This window comes from Gymnodraco acuticeps, unplaced genomic scaffold, assembly GCF_902827175.1.
Source record: "Gymnodraco acuticeps unplaced genomic scaffold, fGymAcu1.1, whole genome shotgun sequence".
NCBI lineage: Eukaryota > Metazoa > Chordata > Actinopteri > Perciformes > Bathydraconidae > Gymnodraco > Gymnodraco acuticeps.
This window is the reverse complement of record NW_022989757.1, coordinates 70001-82500: the sequence shown is the minus strand read 5'-3', so window position 1 is coordinate 82500 and position 12500 is coordinate 70001. Positions and strand designations below refer to the sequence as shown.

Below are 12500 nucleotides of genomic sequence, written 5' to 3'. Positions count from 1 at the left end.
TTGAGGGCCTTTTGAAGGCGTTAAGCGTGGGGGTGTTGCGGATCTCCGCAGGGAGAGCGTTCCAGAGGGTGGGGGCTGCCACGCTGAAGGCTCTGTCCCCGAAGGTTTGCAGTTTGGTGCGGGGGGTGGTGAGCAGGCCAGAGTCTGAGGGCATGTGGGCGAAGGATGTCCGATAGGTACTGGGGGGCAAGGGCATGGAGGGACTTGTAGGTAAGGAGGAGGATTTTGAATGATATGCTGGACTTGACCGGCAGCCAGTGGAGGTGGATGAGGGTGGGAGTGATGTGCTGCCACGGTTTTGTGTGCGTGAGGACCCTAGCAGCACAGTTTTGGACATACTGTCCAGAGTTTTGTTGGGAACCCCGAACAGGAGACCATTGCAGTAGTCCAAGCGGGAGATGACAAACGCATGGACTAGGGTTTTGGCAACCGGTCTGGCAATGTTCCTTAGATGGAAAAAGGCCGATTTGGTCACAGACTTGACGTGGGAGTGGAAGGAGAGGGTGGAGTCGAGGACGCTATCCAGGTTGCGGGATTCAGGAGATGGGGAGATGGAGCAGCCGTCAACCTCGAGGATGAAGTCACCAACCTTCTGGAGCAGCGCCTTGGGTGCCACAACCATGAGCTCTGCTTTCCTGCGGTTGAGTTTGAGATAGTTGGAGGACATCCATGCTTTGATGTCATGCAGGCAGTTGATGATGTCGGATGATCTGGCCGAGGGGGAGCATGTAAATGGTGAACAGGAGGGGGCCAAGCACAGAGCCCTGGGGGCTGGGGGTGAATTAGAGCCATTGATGGAGACAAACTGTTTCCTGTTATAGAGGTAGGATGTGAACCAAGACAGCGCTGTGCCAGTGATACCTAGGAGGTCTGAGAGGCGGGTGAGGAGGATGTTGTGAGAGATGGTGTCAAACGCTGCAGAGAGGTCCAGGAGGATGAGGATGCTGAGGCGGTCAGAGTCAGCAGCAATGAGGAGATCGTTGGTGATCTTGATGAGAGCGGTCTCAGTGCTGTGTTGCTGTCTGAAGCCGGATTGGAAGGGCTCATAGAGCTCATGGTTGGACATGTATAGATGGAGTTGGCCGGCAACCACTCTTTCCAGAGTTTTGCTTAGGAAAGGAAGGTTGGAGATCGGCCGGTGGTTCTGGAGGTCGTCGGGGTCCAGGCCAGGTTTTTTGAGTATGGGGGGGACTGAAGCCATTTTGAAGCTGGTGGGGACTATACCAGGAGCCAGAGAAGCATTGATGATGACCACCATATAGGGTGGTTAGGCAGTCCTTGACCAGGGCTGTGGGCATGGAGTCCAGGGAGCAGGTGGAGGTCTTGGCCGAACTGACCAGTTTGGCCACTTGGAGAGCATCCACAGGGGAGAAGGAGGAGAGGTTGGAGTGGGAGATGCGCGGCGCTGCGGGTGCGTTACCAGGTGGCTGAGGTGAAGGTAGGGGGGGAGGGCCAGTCACCAGGAGCTGCTGATGGATGGCCTCGACTTTCGCCTGGAAGAAGTCGAGGAATTTGGAGCACAGATCGGGAGCCCCTGAGGGCTGGGGGGCGGCAGGGGGGCGGAGTAGGCGGTTGATGGTGGAGAACAGTGTTCTGGGGTTGCTTTGCTGGGCACCGATGAGACGGGAGTAGTAGTGAGTCTTGGCGTGGGAGAGAGCTTCCTTGTAAGTTTTGACATGGTCACGAAAGGCCAGGAGGTGGACCGTGAGGCCAGTTTTCTTGGAGAGCCTCTCCAGCTGGCGACCAGAGGCCTTCAAGCGGCGGAGTTCGGTGGTGAACCAGGGGGCAGGGCGGGTGAAGGAAACAGTCCGGGTTTTGATGGGGGCGAGAGAGTTGAGACTGAGGGATAGGGCAGTGTTGTATCGGGCTACCAGGCCGTCCACGATGGAGTCGGAGGGAGCCGAGGCCATGTGGGTAGCTATCAGGTCGGATAGGGCCGGTGCACTCACAGTCTTAATGTTCCTAAACATAATGGTGCGTTTAGGATGCTGCCTGGGCAGGGAGACCGGAACAGTGAAGAGGATGGCGTGGTGGTCAGATACAGCCAAGTCGAGGCGCTGTAGGTCGGGGGGCGGAGAGCCGGTAGAGCATACCAGGTCCAGCGTGTGGCCTTTGGTGTGGGTGGGGCCCTGGACATGTTGCTTGATGCTGAAGCAGTCCAGAAGTGAGAGGAATTCAGCAGCGAATGTGCAATTACTGGAGTCCACGTGAATGTTAAAATCACCGAGCAGGAGAGTTGATGGAGACATGGAGCAGAGAGAGGTGAGTAACTCAGACAGCTCAGACAGGAAGGTAGTGGAAGCTTTAGGTGGGCGGTAAATGAGGGCAACCTGGAGCCGAGCAGACCCAGACAGTTTGAAGACACACTCAAATGAGGTGGTAATAGGTACTGGGAGTTCTTTAACCAGGATGCCAGCTCGGTGGATAACAGCCAATCCACCGCCACGACCCAGGGAGCGGGGCTTCTGGATGTACAGATAGCCTGGGGGTGTGGCTTGATTGAGTGTCACACGCTGCTGATTTAGCCATGTCTCTGTTAAGCATAGGATGTCAATGCTTCTGTCAGTGATAATGTCGTGGATGAGTAGTGCTTTGTTGTTGAGGGAGCGGGTATTCTGCAGCATAAATGTCACATGGTTGTTCATAGATGCTGGGGGGAACAGGGAGGGAGAAACCAGCACACTGTCAGCACAGGCCAGGGACCTCAGGTAGATAGAGCGAACGGGAGGTTTGGTTGGATGACGTTGTTTGTTGTGATGACGACATCGCCGTGCGACAGACCGTCTGTCAGAAACAACTGCGGGGATAGGAGTTTCGGAGTAGAAAAACTTGCATCTGGATGCCCGGTGTATGTAGCGGGGACGACGCAGAAGCCCAAGGGATTTGATAACTCCGAGGCAGTCGGGGATAATGTGGCAGAAAAGGTTACGAAGTTCCAGCGGGGAGTATTGGAGGAGCATCATAAGAAGAGCGGCGAGCCAGCGAGCAGCTAGCACCATTAGCCCTGCAGAAACCGGACCTCGAACCTCAGCAGCGGTGATGGAAAACAGCCCAGTTGGGATGGCAGGACTGAGGGAGGGTTCGTGGATAGTCCTGGGAGTGTGGCAGAGAGGAGCCCAGTCGGAGAATTCCGGAACGGGGACTACGCGGATAGCAGAACACGAAGGTGAGCTCGTTATGCTAATAGCAGGACGGCAGAGGATAGGAGCTAAACAGCAGCCAAACATAATCGGCTGAGCAACGGAGATGGCAGAAACACAAAACCAGAGCAGAACAATCTTTTCGCTGTGTCTGGGAATGAAATAGATTGACGGAAGGGAGTGGTAGATACGAGAAGTAAGCGTGCAGTGCTGACAGGTTGTTGGTGCAGTGGCGCCCCCTGGTGGTTCCCAGTGCTGACAGGTTGTTGGTGTAGTGGCGCCCCCTAGTGGTTCACAGTACAAACAAGTTGTTGGTGCAGTGGCGCCCCCTGGTGGTTCACAGTGCTGACAGGTTGTTGGTGTAGTGGCGCCCCCTGGTGGTTCACAGTGCTGACAGGTTGTTGGTGTAGTGGCGCCCCCTGGTGGTTCACAGTGCTGACAGGTTGTTGGTGTAGTGGCGCCCCCTAGTGGTTCACAGTACAAACAGGTTGTTGGTGTAGTGGCGCCCCCTGGTGGTTCACAGTACAGACAGGTTGTTGGTGCAGTGGCGCCCCCTGGTGGTTAAAAGTGCAGACAGGTTGTTGGTGTAGTGGCGGTCCCTGGTGGTTCACAGTGCAGACAGGTTGTTGGTGTAGTGGCGCCCCCTGGTGGTTAAAAGTGCAGACAGGTTGTTGGTGTAGTGGCGGTCCCTGGTGGTTCACAGTGCAGACAGGTTGTTGGTGCAGTGGCGCCCCCTGGTGGTTCACAGTACGACGGGTTGTTGGTGCAGTGGCGCCCCCTGGTGGTTAAAAGTGCAGACAGGTTGTTGGTGTAGTGGCGCCCCCTGGTGGTTCACATTACAGACAGGTTGTTGGTGCAGTGGCGGTCCCTGGTGGTTCACAGTGCAGACAGGTTGTTGGTGCAGTGGCGCCCCCTGGTGGTTCACAGTACGACGGGTTGTTGGTGCAGTGGCGCCCCCTGGTGGTTAAAAGTGCAGACAGGTTGTTGGTGTAGTGGCGCCCCCTGGTGGTTCACATTACAGACAGGTTGTTGGTGCAGTGGCGGTCCCTGGTGGTTCACAGTGCAGACAGGTTGTTGGTGTAGTGGCGCCCCCTAGTGGTTCCCAGTGCAGACAGGTTGTTGGTGTAGTGGCGCCCCCTGGTGGTTCACAGTGCAGACAGGTTGTTGGTGTAGTGGCGCCCCCTGGTGGTTCACAGTGCAGACAGGTTGTTGGTGTAGTGGCGCCCCCTGGTGGTTCACATTACAGACAGGTTGTTGGTGCAGTGGCGCCCCCTGGTGGTTCACAGTGCAGACAGGTTGTTGGTGTAGTGGCGCCCCCTAGTGGTTCCCAGTGCTGACAGGTTGTTGGTGTAGTGGCGCCCCCTGGTGGTTCACAGTGCTGACAGGTTGGTGGTGTAGTGGCGTCCCCTGGTGGTTCACAGTGCAGACAGGTTGGTGGTGTAGTGGCGCCCCCTGGTGGTTCACAGGTCTGTTCCTCTACTTTACACATATAACTATAACTAAATATACTACAGGTTATTATGGGATGTCTCTGTTTCTGATGTTATGCTTCTTTACAGCCAGTACCTTCATGGGTCAAATCAATGGGATAATAAGTAAAAATGTACCTTTTAAATCAAGATGATATGTATTTTAATGTAAGAGAGATGTCATGGTGTGTATCTTGTGTATTTGTCAACACGTGTTGTTTGTTTTGTGACTAAATGAGTAAATAAAGGAAGAAATGAAAACGTATTCAATGTCTTTTTTAAGAAACTAAAGTATATGCAAAGACATTAAAATGTAATGTAACATATATTGATACACAACATGGGTCAAAAGTGACCCGAGTGAGTCTTAATTGTAAATATATTTGCAACGAAATACTTTAACAATTCTAAATTGCAGGTATTCCTCAATTAACTTGTTTATGATCATCACAACTTCTTACTTTCATTTTTCCTTTCTTCATTTTTGAATTTAAATCATTTTTGTATCACGACCCCTCTAAGGGTTAGAGTCTAAGGGTCAACACGGGTCAGAAGGAACCGGAACCGTTAGGAACACGAACACGTTAACCGTTAGGAACACGTTAACCGTTAGGAACACGTTAACCGTTAGGAACACGTTAACCATTAGGAACACGAACACATTAACCGTTAGGAACACGTTAACCGTTAGGAACACGTTAACCGTTGGGAACACGTTAACCGTTGGGAACACGTTAACCGTTGGGAACACGTTAACCGTTGGGAACACGTTAACCGTTAGGAACACGTTAACCGTTGGGAACACGTTAACCGTTAGGAACACGTTAACCGTTAGGAACACGTTAACCGTTAGGAACGCGTTAACCGTTAGGAACACGAACACGTTAACCGTTAGGAACACGTTAACCGTTAGGAACACGTTAACCATTAGGAACACGAACACGTTAACCGTTAGGAACACGTTAACCGTTAGGAACACGTTAACCGTTAGGAACACGTTAACCGTTGGGAACACGTTAACCGCTGGGAACACGTTAACCGTTGGGAACACGTTAACCGTTAGGAACACGTTAACCGTTAGGAACACGTTAGGAACACGTTAACCGTTAGGAACACATTAACCGTTAGGAACACGTTAACCGTTAGGAACACGTTAGGAACACGTTAACCGTTAGGAACACGTTAACCGTTAGGAACACGTTAACCGTTAGGAACACGTTAGGAACACGTTAACCGTTAGGAACACGTTAAGCTTCTGCACGACTGATTCATCTAAGTCTTATTTCAATCAATCAATCAATCAATGTTTATTTATATAGCCCAATATCACAAATGTTACATTTGTCTCAGTGGACTTTACAGTTTGTACAAAATATCAGTATGACAATATGACACCCTCTGTCCTTAGACCCTCACATCGTACAAGGAAAAACTTCCGGAGAAAACCCACAGTTTAAAGGGAAAAATGGGAGAAACCTCAGGGAGAGCAACAGAGGAGGGATCCCTCTCCCAGGACGGACAGACGTGCAATAGATACCGTGTGTAAATTGAAAAGATAATACATTTGCAACATAGGTAGTCCAAATGTTTGGAAATGCATGTGTGTATAATAGGAAGATGAATCCACGAGGATATCCATCCAGGACCTATGATCCAGGACCACAGCCACGACTCAAGATCCAGGGCTCGCGATCCAGGACAGAGGAGCGCAGGATCATCCATGACTCCGGATCCCGGCGTATACAGACACCAAAAAGAAAGACATTTGGGGAAGCTGGGTTAATGGGAACATGAGAGTACACAGGTATAGACAGAGAGAAGGAAGAAGTAAGATGTCCCCCGACAAACTAAGCCTATATCAGCAAAACTAGGGGCTGAATCTAATCAGCGCTAACTATAAGCTTTATCAAAAAGGAAGGTCTTAAGCGCACTCTTAAAAACGGATAGGGTGTCTGCCGCCCGAACACAAACTGGAAGCTGATTCCACAAATGTGGAGCTTGATAAGAAAAGGCTCTGGCTCCCATTGTACTTTTAGAGACTCTAGGAACAACCAACAACCCTGCATTCTTGGAACGCAATGCCCTAGTAGGACAGTAGGGTATAATGAGTTCTTTAAGGTAAGATGGCGCCTGCCCATTAAGGGCTTTGTAGGCGAGAAGAAGAATTTTAAATTCTATCCTGTGTTCTATAGGGAGCCAGTGTAAGGCAGCCAGAACAGGAGTAATGTGGTCCCTTTTCCTAACTCTGGTTAGTACACGAGCCGCAGCATTTTGAATCAGCTGAAGCGACTTGACTGACTTCTTGGTACACCCTGATAATAAAGAGTTACAATAATCCAGCCTTGAAGTAACAAATGCATGGACTAGTTTCTCTGCATCGTTTTGAGGCAAGATATGCCTGATTTTTGCAATGATACGTAGATGGAAGTAGGCGGTCCTTGAAATTGATTTTATGTGGGCGTTAAAGGATAAATCCTGATCAAATATAACACCAAGATTCCTTACAGTCTCACTGGAGGCCAAATTAATGCCATCCATAGTTAGTATATCCTTAGATAATTTGTTTCGTAGATTCTTCGGGCCAAGTACAATAACTTCAGTTTTGGTCGTGTTTACCATCAAAAAGTTTAAGGTCATCCACGTTTTTAAGTCCTTAAGGCAGTCTTGAATTTTATTTAGATGATTAATTTCATCAGGCTTGATTGATAAATATAGTTGAGTATCATCCGCATAACAATGAAAGTTTACAGAATGATTCCTTATAATATTGCCTAACGGAAGCATATATAATGTGAACAAAATAGGTCCGAGCACTGAGCCCTGTGGCACTCCATGGCTAACTTTGGTTTGCGTGGAAGATTCATCATTGACACGTACAAACTGAGAGCGTTCAGATAGATAGGACCTAAACCAGTCTAAAGCAGTTCCCTGTATGCCAACTAAGTGCTCTAGTCTTTGCAATAAGATATCATGGTCGATAGTATCAAATGCAGCACTGAAATCGAGCAAAACAAGAATAGAGACACGTCCCTTGTCAGAGGCTATTAGAATGTCATTTGTGACTTTAACCAGAGCTGTCTCTGTGCTATGATGTGTTCTAAAGCCAGACTGAACATCTTCAAATAAATCATTGTTTTTTAAGTAATCAGCTGTTTTGCGACCGCTTTCTCAAGAATGTTTGAGAGGAACGGAAGATTAGAAATAGGTCTATAATTGGCTAAAACCTCTGGATCGAGGTTGTGCTTTTTAAGAAGCGGTTTTATCACTGCTACTTTGAATGATTGTGGAACATAGCCTGATAATAAAGACATATTCATAATATTTAATAAATAAGTGCTAATTAATGGAAAAACTTCCTTCAACAGCTTAGTTGGAATTGGGTCTAACATGCACGTTGATGGTTTAGAAGAGAGAATCATTGAATTTAATTGTTCAAGGTTTATGGCTGAAAAGCATTCTAGTTTACTATCTAGTGTAATATTAGAACTTACGTTTCCGGGAGCTGTTGATAACACTATACTGGTCAAAGGCAAGAGGTCATTAATTTTGTTTCTAAGAGTAACAATTTTATCATTAAAAAAGCACATAAAATCATTACTACTGAGTGCTATGGGAATAGAAGGCTCAATCGAGCTGTGGCTTTCTGTCAGCCTGGCTACAGTGCTGAAAATAAATCTTGCATTATTCTTATTCTCATCTATTAATGAAGAGTAGTAGGCTGCTCTCGCTTTACGCAGTGCTTTCTTATATTCATTGAGAGTAATATGCCAAATTAAACGAGATTCTTCAAGTTTAGTAGAACGCCATATCCTTTCAAGTTGTCTCGACTTTTGCTTTATTTTGCGGGTTTGGGCATTATGCCATGGAGCTAGTCTATGTTGTTTTATTTTCTTCTTTTTCAAAGGAGCAACAGAGTCTAATTTTATTCGCAGCGCATCTGTAGCACTATCAACAACATGATCAATTTGGGGTGGTGTACATTTTGTATAAGTTTCCTCCCTTACATGCAGACATGCTATCGAGTTAAGTATTGGTGGAATCTCTCCCTTAAATGTGGCTATAGCACTAACAGATAGGTTTCTGCTGCAGGAGCTTTTGACTAATGCTTTGTAGTCTCGTAACAGTACTTCAAAAGTTACTAAGAAATGGTCGGATAAAGCAGGATTATGCGGTTCGACTAATAGTTGCTCAATTTCAATACCATAAGTCAGAACAAGGTCGAGAGTGTGATTATAGCAGTGGGTTGGTTTATTTACACTCTGACAGAAACCAACAGAATCTAATATAGAGTTAAATGCAACAGTAAGGCTATTTTTATCATCGTCAACATGAATATTAAAGTCACCTACGATAATTACTTTATCTGTTTTAAGAACCAAAGTTGATAAAAACTCAGAGAATTCTGATAAGAATTCTGAATAAGGACCTGGTGCACGGTACACTGTAACAAATAAGATTGGCTGCAAAGTTTTCCAGGTCGGATGCGTAAGACTAAAAACGAGACTTTCAAAGGAGGTATCATTTAATTTTGGTTTAGTATTGATAAGTAAACTTGAGTCAAAGATTGCTGCAACTCCACCTCCTCGGCCCGTGCCTCGGGCAATATGAGTATTGATATGGCTGGGTGGAGTGGCCTCATTTATGCTGACATATTCTTCATGTCTCAACCAAGTTTCAGTGAGACAGCATATATCAATATTATAATCTGATATTAAATCATTTACCAATATTGCTTTAGATGCTAGAGATCTTATGTTTAAGAGACCACATTTAATATTCCTGTTTTGTTGCACTGTAGTAGTTGTTACATTTACTTTTATTAGGTTATTATGTATGACACCTCTATTAGGTTTTACCTTAACTTTCACACTTATTTTACCCAAGGAGATATTTGATATCCTGTGAAAGATAACTGAATCAATCAATCAATCAATCAATCAATCAATCAATCAATCAATCAATCAATCAATGTTTATTTATAGCCCAATATCACAAATGTTACATTTGTCTCAGTGGACTTTACAGTTTGTACAAAATATCAGTATGACAATACGACACCCTGTGTCCTTAGACCCTCTGTCCTTAGACCCTCTGTCCTCAGACACTCTGTCCTCAGACACTCTGTCCTCAGACCCTCTGTCCTCAGACCCTCTGTCCTTAGACCTTCTGTCCTCAGACCCTCTGTCCTTAGACCCTCTGTCCTTAGACCCTCTGTCCTTAGACCCTCTGTCCTCAGACACTCTGTCCTCAGACCCTCTGTCCTCAGACCCTCTGTCCTTAGACCCTTCTGTCCTCAGACCCTCTGTCCTTAGACCCTCTGTCCTTAGACCCTCTGTCCTTAGACCCTCTGTCCTCAGACCCTCTGTCCTCAGACCCTCTGTCCTCAGACCCTCTGTCCTCAGACCCTCTGTCCTTAGACCCTCTGTCCTCAGACCCTCTGTCCTCAGACCCTCTGTCCTCAGACCCTCTGTCCTCAGACCCTCTGTCCTTAGACCCTCTGTCCTCAGACCCTCTGTCCTCAGACCCTCTGTCCTCAGACCCTCTGTCCTTAGACCCTCTGTCCTCAGACCCTCTGTCCTCAGACCCTCTGTCCTTAGACCCTCTGTCCTCAGACCCTCTGTCCTCAGACCCTCTGTCCTCAGACCCTCTGTCCTCAGACCCTCTGTCCTCAGACCCTCTGTCCCCAGACCCTCTGTCCTCAGACCCTCTGTCCTCAGACCCTCTGTCCTCAGACCCTCTGTCCTCAGACCCTCTGTCCTCAGACCCTCTGTCCATAGACCCTCTGTCCTTAGACCCTCTGTCCTTAGACCCTCTGTCCTCAGACCCTCTGTCCTCAGACCCTCTGTTCTTAGACCCTCTATCCTTAGACCCTCTGTCCTTAGACCCTCTGTCCTTAGACCCTCTGTCCTCAGACCCTCTGTCCTTAGACCCTCTGTCCTTAGACCCTCTATCCTTAGACCCTCTGTCCTTAGACCCTCTGTCCTCAGACCTTCTGTCCTCAGACCCTCTGTCCTCAGACCCTCTGTCCTTAGACCCTCTGTCCTTAGACACTCTGTCCTCAGATCCTCTGTCCTCAGACCCTCTGTCCTCAGACCCTCTGTCCTTAGACCCTCTGTCCTCAGACCCTCTGTCCTCAGACCCTCTGTCCTTAGAACCCTCTATCCTTAGACCCTCTGTCCTTAGACCCTCTGTCCTTAGACCCTCTGTCCTCAGACCCTCTGTCCTTAGACCCTCTGTCCTTAGACCCTCTATCCTTAGACCCTCTGTCCTTAGACCCTCTGTCCTTAGACCCTCTGTCCTCAGACCCTCTGTCCTTAGACCCTCTGTCCTTAGACCCTCTATCCTTAGACCCTCTGTCCTTAGACCCTCTGTCCTCAGACCCTCTGTCCTTAGACCCTCTATCCTTAGACCCTCTGTCCTTAGACCATCTGTCCTTAGACCCTCACCTCAGGGAGAGCAACAGAGGAGGGATCCCTCTCCCAGGACGGACAGACGTGCAATAGATGCCGTGTGTAAATCCAAGAGATAATACATTTTACAGCATATAGACCGAATGTACATAATATGTGAACATTACCTGATGAGACCTGATGAGACGTGTGTCCTGGATCCTCTATCTTGAGCACTGGATCTGAGTCCTGGACTTCGAGTCGTGGCTGAACCTGTCTCTGCGGTCCTGCCAGACTCTCAACATACTACTTCCCTGATGGCTCCCACAGGATTGTAGCTGACATCCTCGTGGATTCATCTTCTTATTACAGACACATGCATTTCCTAACATTCGGTCCTTCCAAACATTTGGTCTACCTACGCTGTAAAAGGTATTATCTCTTCAATTTACACACACAGCGTTATAAATGAGGCCCTTGAAGAGACCTGAAGAGACCTGATGAGACCTGATGAGACCTGATGAGACCTGATGAGACCTGAAGAGACCTGATGAGACCTGATGAGACCTGATGAGACCTGAAGAGACCTGATGAGACCTGATGAGACCTGATGAGACCTGAACCTGATGAGACCTGATGAGACCTGACCCTGATGAGACCTGATGAGACCTGATGAGACCTGATGAGACCTGATGAGACCTGAAGAGACCTGATGAGACCTGATGAGACCTGATGAGACCTGATGAGACCTGAAGAGACCTGATGAGACCTGAAGAGACCTGATGAGACCTGAAGAGACCTGATGAGACCTGAAGAGACCTGATGAGACCTGATGAGACCTGATGAGACCTGAAGAGACCTGATGAGACCTGATGAGACCTGATGAGACCTGAAGAGACCTGATGAGACCTGAAGAGACCTGATGAGACCTGAAGAGACCTGATGAGACCTGATGAGACCTGATGAGACCTGAAGAGACCTGATGAGACCTGATGAGACCTGATGAGACCTGAAGAGACCTGATGAGACCTGAAGAGACCTGATGAGACCTGAAGAGACCTGATGAGACCTGATGAGAGCTGATGAGAGCTGATGAGACCTGATGAGAGCTGATGAGACCTGAAGAGACCTGATGAGAGCTGATGAGACCTGAAGAGACCTGATGAGACCTGATGAGAGCTGAAGAGACCTGATGAGAGCTGATGAGACCTGATGAGACCTGATGAGACCTGATGAGACCTGAAGAGACCTGATGAGACCTGATGAGAGCTGATGAGAGCTGATGAGACCTGATGAGACCTGATGAGACCTGAAGAGACCTGATGAGACCTGAAGAGACCTGAAGAGACCTGATGAGAGCTGAAGAGACCTGATGAGACCTGATGAGAGCTGATGAGACCTGATGAGACCTGAAGAGACCTGATGAGACCTGATGAGAGCTGATAAGAGCTGATGAGACCTGATGAGAGCTGATGAGACCTGATGAGAGCTGATGAGACCTG

General features: G+C 48.2%; 1 pseudogene; it reads left to right on the top strand.

Annotated features, from left to right (window-relative positions):
* Nucleotides 1–127, top strand: part of LOC117545274 — a 19599-nt pseudogene extending 19472 nt beyond the window's left edge.
* The last annotated feature ends 12373 nt before the right edge of the window (nt 128–12500 follow it).